This window comes from Durio zibethinus, chromosome 20 (assembly GCF_047325235.1).
Source record: "Durio zibethinus cultivar Kanyao isolate XHJ-2024 chromosome 20, ASM4732523v1, whole genome shotgun sequence".
NCBI classification, from domain to species: domain Eukaryota; kingdom Viridiplantae; phylum Streptophyta; class Magnoliopsida; order Malvales; family Malvaceae; genus Durio; species Durio zibethinus.
The window spans coordinates 16,563,463-16,577,507 of NC_143181.1; positions in this window are offsets into that span (position 1 = coordinate 16,563,463).

Sequence of the window (14,045 nt, forward strand, 5' to 3'; positions counted from 1 at the left end):
CGTATGCTTAGATTGGAGATGAACTTCATATGCCTAAGTCAACCCATGAAACGAGCGTGCGGGCGCTCAGTCAGCCAAAGAGGCATAATGCGCAAGTTGGGGATCAGCCTGGTTCCCCTCTGCGTGCTGTCGATCCCGCTGCCGGTCCTGCTGCCACAACCCTCTGTCCGACTGGGGCTTAGACATGGAATGAACTCTGTATGCCTAAGCCAACCCACGAAAAGAGCGTGTGGGTGCTCAGTCAACCGGAGAGGCAGAATGCACAAGCCGAGGATCGACCCGGTCCCCCCTTGTGTGCTGTCGATCCTGCTGTTGGTCCTGCTGCCGCAACCCTCAGTCCGGTCTGACCTTAGACTAGGAATGAACTCCGTATGCTTTGACATGGAATGAACTCTGTATGCCTAAGCCAACCCATAAAACGAGCGTGCGGGCACTCAGCCGGCCGGAGAGGCAGAATGCCCAAGCCGGGGATCGACCCGGTCCCCCCTGCATGCTGTCGATCCTGCTGCTGTAACCCTCGGTCCGGTCTGATCTTAGACTGGGAATGAACTCCGTATGCCTAAGTCAACCCACCAAACGAGTGTGCGGGTGCTGAGTCGGTCGGAGAGGCATAATGCGCAAGCCGGGGATCGGCCCGGTCCCCCTCTGTGGGTTGCCGATCCCACTGTCACAACCCTCGGTTTGGCTGGGGCTTAGACATGGAATAAACTCCCTTTGCCTAAGCTAAGCCACGAAACGGGCGTACAGGCACTCAACCGGTTGGAGAGGCAGAATGCACAAGCCAGGGATTGGCCCGGTCCCCCTACGTGCTGTCGATCCTGTTGCCGCAACCCTCGATCCGGTCTGATCTTAGATTGGGAATGAACTCTGTATGCTTAGACAGGGGATGAACTTCGTATGCCTAAGTCAACCCATGAAACGAGCGTACGGGCGTTCAGCCGGCCAGAGAGGTAGGATGCGCAAGCCGGGGATCGAACTGGTGGTAGGTGGGTTGAAGCACATCTTCATATTTCTGCCATGCCAATTCCATTTTTATGGCTTGTAAATTCATACAATAGTCCCCTAAGCCTTCATGTGAAGTTTCGTGGCAAGACGACCCGTTTTCTATTTTTTATGATTTTTGAAACATTTTACGGTTTGGGATTTTTTAAAAAATTTTTAGAAAGCGTTTTGCCCCCAAACTTGGTAGAGGTGATCCTTGTATTTTTTTTGGCATGCACAAAAAAACTCAGCTAAAACTTCGAAGTGGAGACAATTTTGTGACCGTTTGAAAAAAGTGTCCCCGTTTCAAACACTTTAATGGCCACTAGCAGCAAACCTATAAAATCTCAAATGCTCTTTAAGGGGGTGTGAGTTCTCGAGGTTTGATGAGGGATAGGGGGCCAATATAAGGGCCAAGTGTCACACCCTAGGTGGGTGTGCCAGGCACATCAGGCGCACCAATAGGGGAGCCAGAGGTTGAGGCCTGCGGACTAGGCGTGCTGGCGAGTATCTGCATGCAAAGCCTAGCAAACGAGTTCAGAACGCCCGCCCAACTTGCAGGCCAGCCCGTGAGACCAAGGCCTGGCATATAAGCTGCCCGCACCACATCCAGAAGGGCCCAAGGTGCTGGACATGCAGGGGAAGCTTCTGGAAGCAGGCAGGATCAGCAGCAGCATCCTAGCAGATTTGGTTGACCCTGAAAATCAGGAGTTAGCATCTTGATTGATTGTAATCTGTATAATCCCACAATTTTAGCCTTTATTCTAGGGATATTGCCATTAAGTGTAAGTTAGAGCCTCAACTATAAATAGAGGGCTGCTCCTCCCTCATTTGTACACCATCAAACACTTCTATTTCAGTGAATACAAGAGCATTTCCAAAATTCTGCCTTCTTATCCTATTTCTCTTTAACTTGCGTAATCAGCCCTTCCTGTTGTTCTAGTGCCCGTATGCTTGTGTTTTAGGCTGACTTAGGCATAAAGGAGGAGATTCCAAGCCTAAGGCCGCACGGTTTCTAAGTCTAAGGTCAGAGCCCGTGACAGTTGGTATCAGAGCAGGTTTGATTCTGCGTGTTTGTGTTGTGCAAGTTAGAGGAGATGGCATCCCAAAGTGACACTGATAACCAACAACCAGAGGCCCAGGAGCATGGGCGTGGAAGAGGGAGGAAAGCCAGTTCTAGAGATATTTAGTCTACCATGAATGGTAGGTTGGCCAAGGTGGAGGTGACCATGGACGACATGGGGGAGAAGCTTGAGGGGGTAGAGACTCACATTGCATCGCTAGACTCCATGGGGGAGGAGATCCAAAGTGAGCTGCAAGCTGCTTTCAACAAAGGCTTGGATGTGTTCACCCAAAAGAATCAAACCTTGGAGGCTGAAGTGCTCTGACCTTGCACGATGGCATGGAGGCCATGCGCCAGCGGATGGAGGAGCTTACCAGTGAGCTCGTTGCTTGCAAGACTGCCATTGGGAATGGCATGTTTGCTGGAGTGTCCAAGTCCAGATTGGATGTCCCCAAGCCTAAGGAGTTCAAGGGGACTAGGGTGGCCAAGGAAGTAGATAATACCTTTGGGGTATGGAGTAGTACTTCCAGGCCATGGGCATGCAAGACGAGGCGATAAAGGTAAGCATCGCTGCTATGTATCTCACTGATGTAGCCTTATTGTGGTAGAGGCACAGGTGTGATGATGTCAAGCTTGAGAGGGCCAAGATTGGAACCTGGGCAGAGTTCCAAAAGGAGTTCAGAGAACAATTTTACCTGGAGTATGCCGATGATGAGGCATGGGCAAAGTTGCACAGGTTGAGCCAGCAAGGGGACATAAGGGAATATGTCCAGAAATTCTCTAAACGGATGCTACAGATCTAGGATCTAGGTAAGAAGGACACCTTATTTGCTTTCATGGTTGGGCTAAAGCCGTGGGTGAAGCATCAGCTACAAAGGAGAGGAGTTCATGACTTGGCTAAAGCCATGACTACTGTCGAGGACTTGATAGAGTTCAAGCCTCTGAACAAGTTTGAGTCTACCAAGCCCAAGGGTAAAGGCAGGGATGATAGGGATCGAAAGAAGTAGTTCAAGGGGAAAGACCATGATCGGGAGTCCAAGGATGAAGATCGAGACCGTTCAACCAAAGATGGCGAGAGGAAGCCACCAGCAGGCAAGTGGAAAGCAAAGGGGGACCGAGAGCCACTAGCTTGCTACCTATGTGGAGGGAGCCACATAGCATGTAATTACCCGTAGAAGGGCAAGCTAGCTGCTGTAGACAAGGAGTCTGACGAGGAGCCAGAGTCAAGGGCAGCAAAGCTTAGGTCATTGGTGCTCAATGCTGTCTAGAGTAAGGGGAGTTGCAAGCCAAAGGGCTTGATGTTTACAGATATGATGGTTGCAGGTCAGAAGGTGAGTGCACTGGTGGACACATGTGCCTCACATCTTTTTATTTTAGGTGATAGAGGTCGGAAGCTCGAACTAAAGGTGCAGAAAGGAACTGGTACCATCAAAATGATGAACTCCAAGGAAGTTCCAGCCGTTGAAGTAGCGCGGGGAGTGGAGTTATAGCTTGGAGACTAGAAAGGCAAGGAGACCATTGAGGTAATACCCCTTGACGACTATGAGTTTGTGATTGGGTTGGATTTCCTTATTCGGATTAACGCCCTCCTTGTGCCTTTTGTCGATTGTGTTTGCATCTTGGATGCACGGTGCCAATGCCTAGTGCCATTGAAGAGAGGGTCTAGAGTTAGGTCACGGGTGGTGTTAGCCATCTAATTTGCCAAGGCGGTAAGCAAACAAGAAGACACCTTCTTGGCAGCCCTGAAATATGATGAGCCAAGGGAGAAGGAGATCGAGTCACCCTTGGAGGTGCTAAAGGTGATGAAGACCTTTAGTGATGTGATACCCGCAAAGCTACCTAGCAAGCTACCACCTAAGAAGGAGGTGGACCACAAGATCGAGCTGGTGTCCGAGGCCAAGCCACCAGCTAGAGCCCCTTACCGAATGTCTCCACCAGAGTTGGAGGAGTTGAGGAAGCAGCTCAAAGAGTTAGTTGATGTTGGCTTCATCAGGCCATCGAAGGCACCCTATGGTGCACCGGTTCTATTTCAGCACAAGCATGATAGGTCATTGCGGCTGTGTATAGACTACCGAGCTTTGAACAAGCTAACCATCAAGAACAAGTACCCTATCCCACTTATTACGAACTTGTTCGATCAACTTGGGAGCGCAGGTGGTTCACCAAGCTGGATTTGAGGTCAGGCTACTATCAAGTCAGGATCACGGAGGGAGATGAGCCAAAGATAGCATGTGTCACTCGGTATGGTTCGTATGAGTTCTTGGTGATGCCTTTCGGACTCACGAACGCCCCAGCAACATTCTGCACCCTTATGAACAAGGTATTTCAGTCATTCCCTGATCGATTTATTGTGGTTTATTTGGATGACATTGTGATCTACAGCCAGACTTTGTGAGAGCATGTAGACCACTTGAGACAGGTGTTCAAAGTGTTATGGGTGCACAAGCTGTTTGTCAAGAGGAAGGAGTGCTCATTCGCCCAACAGGAGATCCCGTTCCTTGGCCACATAGTGAGAGGTGGCAAGATACGCATGGATGAAGGCAAGATACACACCATCCTGGAGTGGCAACCACCAGCCAAGGTCACTGAGTTGAGATCGTTCCTTAGGCTGGTCAACTACTACAAGTGCTTCATCAAAGGTCACTCAGCAATAGCCATGCCATTGACTGACTTGCTCAAGAAAAGGAAAGCATAGGAGTGGAGCGCAAGGTGCCAATAAGCCTTTGACAGGTTAAAGTGGGTTGTGATCGAGGAGCCAGTCTTGGCCTTACCAGACCATGCCAAGTCGTATGAGGTGCATACAGATGCATCAGACTTTGCCATAGGGGGTGTGTTGATGCAGGAGGGACGTCCAGTCACGTTCGAGAGTAGGAAACTGAACGAGACTAAGCGCAAGTACACGGTCCAAGAGAAGGAGATGATTGCAGTGGTGCATTGCTTACGCACTTGGTGCCATTACCTGTTGGGGTCGAGGTTCATGGTTAGGATGGACAATGTGGTGACCAGCTACTTCCAAACGCAGAAGAAGCTATCCCTCAAGCAGGCGAGATGGCAAGATTTTCTTGTAGAATTTGATTTCCAGATGGAGTACAAGCTGGGGCGGGCGAACCTAGTGGCAGACGCCCTGAGTAGGAAGGCTAACCTTGCTGCCATTAGCCAACCAGAGGGGTCACTGGTGCCGCACATCAAGGAGGGACTTACGCATGATCCTACAGCCAAGGCTTTGATGGAGTACACCCAGTAAGGTAAAACTAGGCTGTTTTAGTTGCAGGATGGTTTGTTGTACATTAGGGTAGTAGACTGTTTGTGCCGCAGCACGAAAAGCTCTGCAAGGAAGTTTTGCAAGAATGCCATGATTCAAGGTGGGCTGGACACCTCGGAGTGAGCCATACCTTGGCGTTGATCAAAGATCGATACTACTGGCCGTACATAAGGGATGATGTGGAATCCTATGTGAAGACTTATCTTGTGTGCCAACAGGACAAGGTGGAGCTCAAGAAACCAGTCGGTTTCTTGGAGCCATTGCCAGTGCCAGAACGACCATGGTAGAGTGTTTCTCTGGACTTTATAGTCGGTTTACCCAAAGCAGAAGGGTTTGGAAGCATCATGGTAGTGGTGGACAGGTTTTCCAAGTATGGAATCTTCATTCCAGCAACCAAGGAGTGCCCAGTCGAAAAGGCAGCTCGATTGTTCCTGACGAACATGGTTAAGTACTGGAGAGTGCTGAGGACCATTGTTAGTGATCGGGAAGGGCGTTTCACGGGCAGGTTCTAGACTGAGTTGTTCAAGCTGTTGGGGTCAGACTTGAACTTTTCCACCAGCATGCATCCCCAGATCGATGGGCAGATAGAATGAGTGAATGGACTATTGGAGGTCTACCTCAGGCACTATGTGAGTGCCACACAAAGGGACTGGCCAAAGCTGCTAGATATTGCATAGTTTTCCTACAACTTGCAAAGGAGCGAGGCAACGAACCAGAGCCCATTTGAGGTTATGACAGGGCAACAACCACTAACACCCAGTTCGATTGCTGCAGGTTATACAAGGCCGAATCCAGCAGCATACAAGTTTGCCAAGGCATGGCAGGAGCAAACTGACTTGGCCAGAGTTTGTCTACACAAGGCGGCCAAGAGGTCGAAGAAGTGGGCAGACCAGAATAGGCGGGACGTGCAGTTCCAGGTTGGAGACTTGGTGTTGGTGAAGCTGCATCCCATTGTGCGCCATAGGGGGTTGCACAAAGGCCTAGTTCGAAGGTATGAGGGACCTTTTCGAGTAGTCAAGAGGGTAGGCAAAGTTGCCTACAAGCTAGATATGCCACCCAAGCTGAGGGTACACCCGGTGTTCCATGTGAGCATGCTCAAGCTATTCCATGAGGATGAGGGAGATCCAGGACAGGCAGAGTCAAAGCGTGCGCTAAAAGCCTCATATGAGAAGGAGGTCCATAGCATCATAGCTGATCAGAAGGTGAGATGGAAGAACTATCAGCCAAGACAAGAGTACTTGGTGCACTGGAAGGGACTTCAGACAATGAGGTGAGCTGGGAACCAGCAGAAGACTTATGGTAGTTCGGGGACCAGATCAGGCAGTACCATGCAGAAGATGCAACGAGGGTGTTGCGTAATCAGGTGGGGGAGAATATCATGCCCTGGGTGGGTGCGCCAGGCGCATCAGGCGCACAACAGGTGAGCCAGAGGTTAAGGCCCGCAAACCAGGCATGCTAGCGGGTATCTGCACGGAAAGCCTAGCAAACGAGTTGAGAACGCCTGCCCAACTTGCTACCCAACCCGTGAGACCAAAGCCTAGCATACAAGTTGCCCGCACTACATCCAGAAGGGCCCAAGGTGCTGGACACGCAAGGGAAGCTTTTGGAAGCAAGCAGGATCAACAATAGCATCCTGGCAGATTTGGTTGACCCTAAAAATCAGGAGTTAGCTTCTTGATTGATTGTAATATGTATAATCCCATGATTTTAGCCTTTATTCTAGGGATATTACCATTAAGTGTAAGCTGGAGCCTCAACTATAAATAGAGGGCTGCTCCTCCCTCATTTGTACACCATCAAACACTTCCGTTTCAGCGAAAACAAGAGCATTTCCAAAATTCTGCCTTCTTATCCTGTTTCTCTTTAACTTGCGTAATCAGCCCTTCTCATTGTTCTAGTGCCCGTACGCTTGTGTGTTTAGGTTGACTTAGGCATAAAGGAGGAGATTTCAAGCCTAAGGCCGCATGGTTTCTGAGTCTAAGGTCAGAGCCCGTGACACAAGTACCAGCACCCATCACCCATCATGTGCGAACACCCCCCCGACCCCCCCAATCGTCGAAACCCCCAATCCCATCGGTTAGGCTCTTCAGCGATGCTCTGGCGATGGTGCCTCGAGGGAAAAAAATACGGCACCAGTACATGCCCAAGCCTAGCATGTGCACCGTGGCTCAAAATCTTAGACTGGGAATGAACTCCGTATGCTTAGATATGGAATGAACTCCGTATGCCTAAGCCAACCCACAAAACGAGCGTGCGGGCGCTCAGCCAGCCCGAGAGGCAGAATGCGCAAGCTGGGGACCGGCCCGATCCCCCCCTGTGTGCTGTCGATCCTACTGCTGCAACCCTCGGTCCGGTCCGATCTTAGACTAGGAATGACCTCCGTATGCATAAGTCAACTCACGAAACGAGCGTGAGGGCACTGAGCCGGTCGAAGAGGCATAATGCATAAGTCGAGGATCGACTCGGTCCCCCTCTGCATGCTATCAGTCCCGCTACCACAACCCTCGGTCCAGCTGGGGCTTAGACATTGAATGAACTCCCTATGCCTAAGCCAACCCAAGAAACGGACGTGCAGGCGCTCAACCGATCGGAGAGGCAGAATGCGCAAGTCGGGGATCAGCCCGATCCCCCCTGCGTGCTGTCGTAACCCTCGATCCGGTCTGATCTTAGACTGGGAATAAACTTCATATGCTTAGACTAGGGATGAACTCCGTATAACTAAGTCAACCCACGGAATGAGCGTACGGGCGCTCAGCCGACCAGAGTGGCAGGATGCGGAAGCCGGGGATCAAACGGGTGGTAGGTGGGTTCATGCAAATCTTCATATTTTTGCCGTGCCAATGCCATTTTTGTGGCTTGTAAATTCATACAATGGTCCCCTAAGCCTTCATGTGAACTTTCGTGCCAAGACGACCCGTTTTCTATTGTTCATGATTTTTGAAACTTTTTACGGTTTGAGATTTTTTAAAATTTTTTTAGAAAGAGTTTTGTCCCCAAATTTGGTAGAGGTGATCCTTGTATTTTTGTTGGCATGCACAAAAACATTCAGCTAAAAACTCGTACTGGAGAAGATTTTGTGATCATTTGAAAAACGTGTCCCCATTTCAGACACTTTAATGGCTACTGGCAGCAAACCTATAAAATCTTAAATGCTCTTTAAGGGGGTGTGAGTTCTCGAGGTTTGATGAGGGATAGGGGGCCAATATAATGGCCAAGTACCAGCAGCCATCGCACATCATGTGCGCACACCCCCCGGCCCCCCAATCGTCCGAACCCCCAATGCCGTCGGTTAGGCTCTTTGGCGATGCTTCGGCGATGGTGCCCCAGGTGAAAAAAAATGTGGCACCAGCACATGCCCGAGCCCAGCAAGTGCACCGTGGCTCAAAATCTTAGACTGTGAATGAACTTCATATGCTTAGACATGGAATGAACTCCGTATGCCTAAGCCAACCCACGAAACGAACGTACAGGGGCTCAGCCGGCCGGAGAGGCAGAATGTGCAAGCCGGGGATTGGCCCGGTCCCTCCTACGTGCTACCGATCCTGCTGTCGCAATCCTCACTCCGATTCAATCTTAGACTAGGAATGAACTCTGTATGCTTAGATTGGGGATGAACTCCGTATGCTTAGACTGGGGATGAACTCCGTATGCCTAAGTCAACCCACGAAATGAGCGTGCGGGCGCTCAGCCGACCAGAGAGGCAGGATGCGCAAGCCGGGGATTGAACAGGTAGTAGGTGGGTTCGAGCACATCTTCATATTTCTGCCATGCCAATTTTTTATGGCTTGTAAATTCATGCAATGGTTCCCTAAGCCTTCATCTAAAGTTTCGTGGCAAGATGACCCGTTTTTTATTTTTCACGATTTTCAAAACTTTTTACGGTTCGAGATTTTTTAAAATTTTTTTAGAAAGAGTTTTGTCCCCAAATTTGGTAGAGGTGATCCTTGTATTTTTGTTGGCATGCACAAAAAAATTCAGCTAAAAGCTCGAAGTGGAGAAGATTTTGTGACCGTCTGAAAGAAGTGTCCCCATTTTAGACACTTTAATGGCTACTGGCAGCACACCTATAAAATCTTAAATGCTCTTTAAGGGGGTGTGAATTCTCGAGGTTTGATGAGGGATAGAGGGCCAATATAAGGGCCAAGTACCAGCACCCATCGTACATCATGTGTGCACACCCCTCGGCCCCCCAATCGTCGGAACCCCCAATGCCGCCGGTTAGGCTTTCCAACGATGCTCCGACGATGCTCGGGAGATGGTGCCCCGTGCAAAAAAAATGCGGCAGCAGCACATGCCCGAGCCCAGCATGTGCACCGTGGCTCAAAATCTTAGACTGGGAATGAGCTCCGTATGCTTAGACATGGAATGAACTCGCATGCCTAAGCCAACCTACGAAACGAGTGTGTGGGCACTCGACCGGCCGGAGAGGCAGAATGCGTAAGCCGGGGATCGACCCGGTCCCCCCCTACGTGCTGTCGATCCTGCTACCACAACCCTCATTCCGGTCCCATCATAGACTAGGAATGAACTCCATATGCATAAGTGAACCCACGAAATAAGCTTGCGGGCACTGAGCCGACCGAAGAGGCATAATGCACAATCTGGGGATCAGCCCGGTCCCTTTCTGTGTATTGTCGGTCTCGCTGCCACAACCCTCGGTTCGATTGGTGCTTAGACATGGAATGAACTCCCCATGCCTAAGCCAACCCACGAAACGGGCATGCGGGCACTCAACCGACTAGAGAGGCAGAATGCGCAAGCCGGGGATTAGCTCGATCCCCCCTGCGTGCTGCCGATCCTACTGCCGCAACCCTCGATCCAGTCCAATCTTAGACTGGGAATGAACTCCATATGCTTAGACTGGGGATGAACTCCGTATGCCTAAGTCAACCCATAAAACGAGCGTGTGGGTGCTTAGCCGGCCGGAGAGGAATAATGCGCAAGTTGGGGATCAACTCGATCCCCCTCTACGTGCTGTCGATCCCGTTGCCGGTCCTGCTGGCACAACCCTCAGTCCAGCTGGGGCTTAGACATGGAATGAACTCCGTATGCCTAAGCCAACCCACGAAACGTGCGTACGAGCGCTCAGCCGACCGAAAAGGCAAAATGCGCAACCCAGGGATTGACCTGGTCCCCCCTGCATGCTGCCAATCCTGCTGCTGGTCCTCCTACCCCAACCCTCGATACGGTCCGATCTTAGATAGGGAATGAACTTCGTATGCTTAGACATGGAATGAACTGCGTATGCCTAAGCCAACCCATGAAACGACCATACGTACGGGTGCTTAGCTGGTCGAAAAGGCAAACTGCTCAAGCCAAGGTCGGCCTGGTCCCCCCTACGTGCTGTTGATCTTGCTGCTGCAACCCTCAGTTCAGTCTGATCTTAGATTGGGAATGAACTCCGCATGCCTAAGTCAACCCATGAAACGAGCATGTGGGCGTTGAGCCGACCGAAGAGGCATAATGTGCAAGCCGGGGATCGACTCGATCCCCCTCTGTGTGCTATCGGTCCCGCTGCCACAACGCTCGGTCTGACTGGGGCTTAGACATGGAATGAACTCCCTATGCCTAAGCCAACCCAGGAAATGGGCGTGCGGGTGCTCAGCCGGCCAGAGAGGCAGAATGCACAAGCCGAGGATCAGCTCAGTCCCCCCTACATGCTATCGATCCTACTGCCGTAACGCTCGATTCGGTCTGATCTTAGATTGGGAATGAACTCCGTATGCTTAGACTGGGGATGAACTACGTATGCCTAAGTCAACCCATGAAACAAGCATGCGGGCGCTCAGTCGGCCAGAGAGGCAAGATGCGCGAGCCGAGGATCGAACGGGTGGTAGGTGAGTTCAAGCACATCTTTATATTTTTGCCATGCCAATGCCATTTTTATGGCTTGCAAATTCATACAATGGTCCCCTAAGCCTTCATGTGAAGTTTCGTGGCAAGAAGACCCATTTTCTATTTTTCACAAATTTTGAAACCTTTTACGGTTCGAGATTTTTTAAAATTTTTTTAGATAGAGTTTTGTCCCCAAATTTGGTAGAGGTGATCCTTGTATTTTTGTTGGCATCCAAAAAAAAATTCAGCTAAAAACCTCGAAGTGGAGAAGAATTTGTGACCGTTTGAAAAAAGTGTCCCTATTTCTGACACTTTAATGGCTACTGGCAGCAAACTTATAAAATTTCAAATGCTCTTTAAGGGGGTGTGAGTTCTCAAGGTTTGATGAGGGATAGGAGGCCAATATAAGGGCCAAGTACCAGCACCCATCGCACATCATGTGCGCACAGCCCCCGGCCCCCCCAATGCCGTCGGTTAGGCTCTCTAGCGATGCTCCGGTGATGCTCCGGTGATGGTGCCCCGGGCTAAAAAAATGTTGCACCAGCAAATGCCCGAGCCTAGCATGTGCACCGTGGCTTAGACTGGGAATGAACTCCAAATGCTTAGACAAGGAATGAACTCCGTATGCCTAAGCCAACCCACGAAACGAGCATGCGGGCACTCAACCAGCCAGAGAGGCAGAATGTGCAAGCTGGGGATCGACCTGGTCCCTCCCTACATGCTGTCGATCCTACTGCCACATCACTCGGTTCGGTTTGATCTTAGACTGGGAATGAACTCCGTATGCATAAGTCAACCCATGAAACGAGCGTGCGGGCGCTGAACCGGCCAAAGAGGCATAAGGCGCAAGCCAGGGATTGACCTTGTCTCCCTATGCGTGCTGTCGGTCTCGCTGCCACAACCCTCGGTCCGGCTGGGGCTTAGACATGGAATGAACTCCCTGTGCCTAAGCCAACCCACGAAATGGGCGTGCGGACGCTAAGCAAGCCGAAGAGGCATAATGCGCAAGCCAGGGATCAGCCCGATCCCCCTCTGCGTGCTGCTGGTCCAACTGCCACAACCCTCAGTCCGGCTGGGGCCTAGACATGGAATGAACTCCCTATGCCTAAGCCAACCCCCATGTGGGCACTTAGTCAGTCGGAGTGGTGGAATGCGCAAGCCAGGGATCGGCCCGGTCCCCCTTACGTGCTATCGATCCTGCTGCCGCAACACTCGATCCGGTCTGATCCTAGACTGGGAATGAACTCCGTATGCTTAGACTAGGGATGAACTCCGTATGCCTAAGTGAACCCATGAAATGAGCGTATGGGCGCTCAGCCAGCCAGAGAGGTCCGTATGCTTAGACATGGAAATGAGACCCGTATGCTTAGACATGGAATGAACTCGCATGCCTAAGCTAACCCACGAAACGAGCGTACGGGCATTCGATCGGTCAGAGAGACAGAATGTGCAAGTCGGGGATCGACCCAGTCCCCCCCTACGTGCTATCGATCTTGCTACCGCAACCCTCGGTCCGATCCCATTTTAGACTGGGACTGAACTCCGTATACCTAAACCAACCCATGAAATGAGCGTGTGTGCGGGCGCTCAGCCAGTCGAAGAGGCAGAATGCGTAAGCCGAGGATCAGCCCGGTCCCCCTCTACGTGCTGTCGATCCAGCTGCCACAACCCTCGGTCTGGTCCGATCTTAGACATGGAATGAACTCCGCATGCCTAAGCCGACCCACGAAATGAGCGTGCGGGCCTCAGCCAACCGGAGAGGCAGAATGTGCAGGCTGGGGATCGACCCGATCTCCCTCTGTATGCTGTCGGTCTCACTGCCACAACCCTCTATCCGACTGGGGCTTAGACATGGAATGAACTCCCTATGCCTAAGCCAACCCATGAAATGGGCGTGCGGGTGCTCAGCCAACCGGAGAGGTAGAATGCGCAAGCTGGGGATCGACCCGGTCCCCTTGAGTGCTGTCGATCCTGTTGCCACAACCCTCGATCCGGTCTGATCTTAGACTGGGAATGAACTCCATATGCTTAGACTGGGGATGAACTTCGTATGCCTAGTTCAACCCACGAAATGAGTGTGCAGGCACTCAACTGATCAGAAAGGTCGATCAGAGAGGCAGAATGTGCAAGCCGGGGATCGACCCGATCCCCCCTACGTGCTGCCAATCCTACTGTTGGTCTCTACCGTAATCCTCAGTCCGATCCGATCTAAGACTAGGAATGAACTCCGTATGCATAGACATGGAATGAACTCTGTATGCCTAAGCCAACCCATGAAATGAGCATACAGGCACTCAACCGACTGGAGAGGTAGAATGCGTAAGCCGAGGATCGACCTGGTCCCCCCCGTGTGTTGTTGATCCTGCTGTCACAACCCTCAGTCCGGTTCACCTTTGCATACTGTCGATCCCGCTGCCACAACCCTCGGTCCGACTGGGGCTTAGACAAGGAATGATCTCCCTATGCCTAAGCCAACCCATGAAAAGGGCGTACAGGTGCTGAGCCAGTCGGAAAGGCAGAATGTGTAAGCCGGTGATCGGTCCGGTCCCTCCAGTGTGCTACCGATCCTACTGCCGCAACCCTCGGTCTGGTCCGATCTTAGACTGGGAATGAACTCCGTATGCTTAGACTGGTGATGAACTCCGTATGCCTAAGTCAACCCATGAAACGAGTGTGCAGGCGCTCAACCGGCCAAAGAGGCAGTATGTGCAAGTCGGGGATCGGCCCGATCCCCTCCTGCGTGTTGTGGATCCTGCTATCGCAACCCTCAGCTCGGTCCGATCTTAGACTAAGGATGAGCTCCGTATGCCTAAGTCAACCCACGAAATGAGCGTACGGGTGTTCAATAGGCTGAAAAGGCCGGTCAGAGAGGCGGAATGCGAAAACCGAGGATCGACTCGGTCC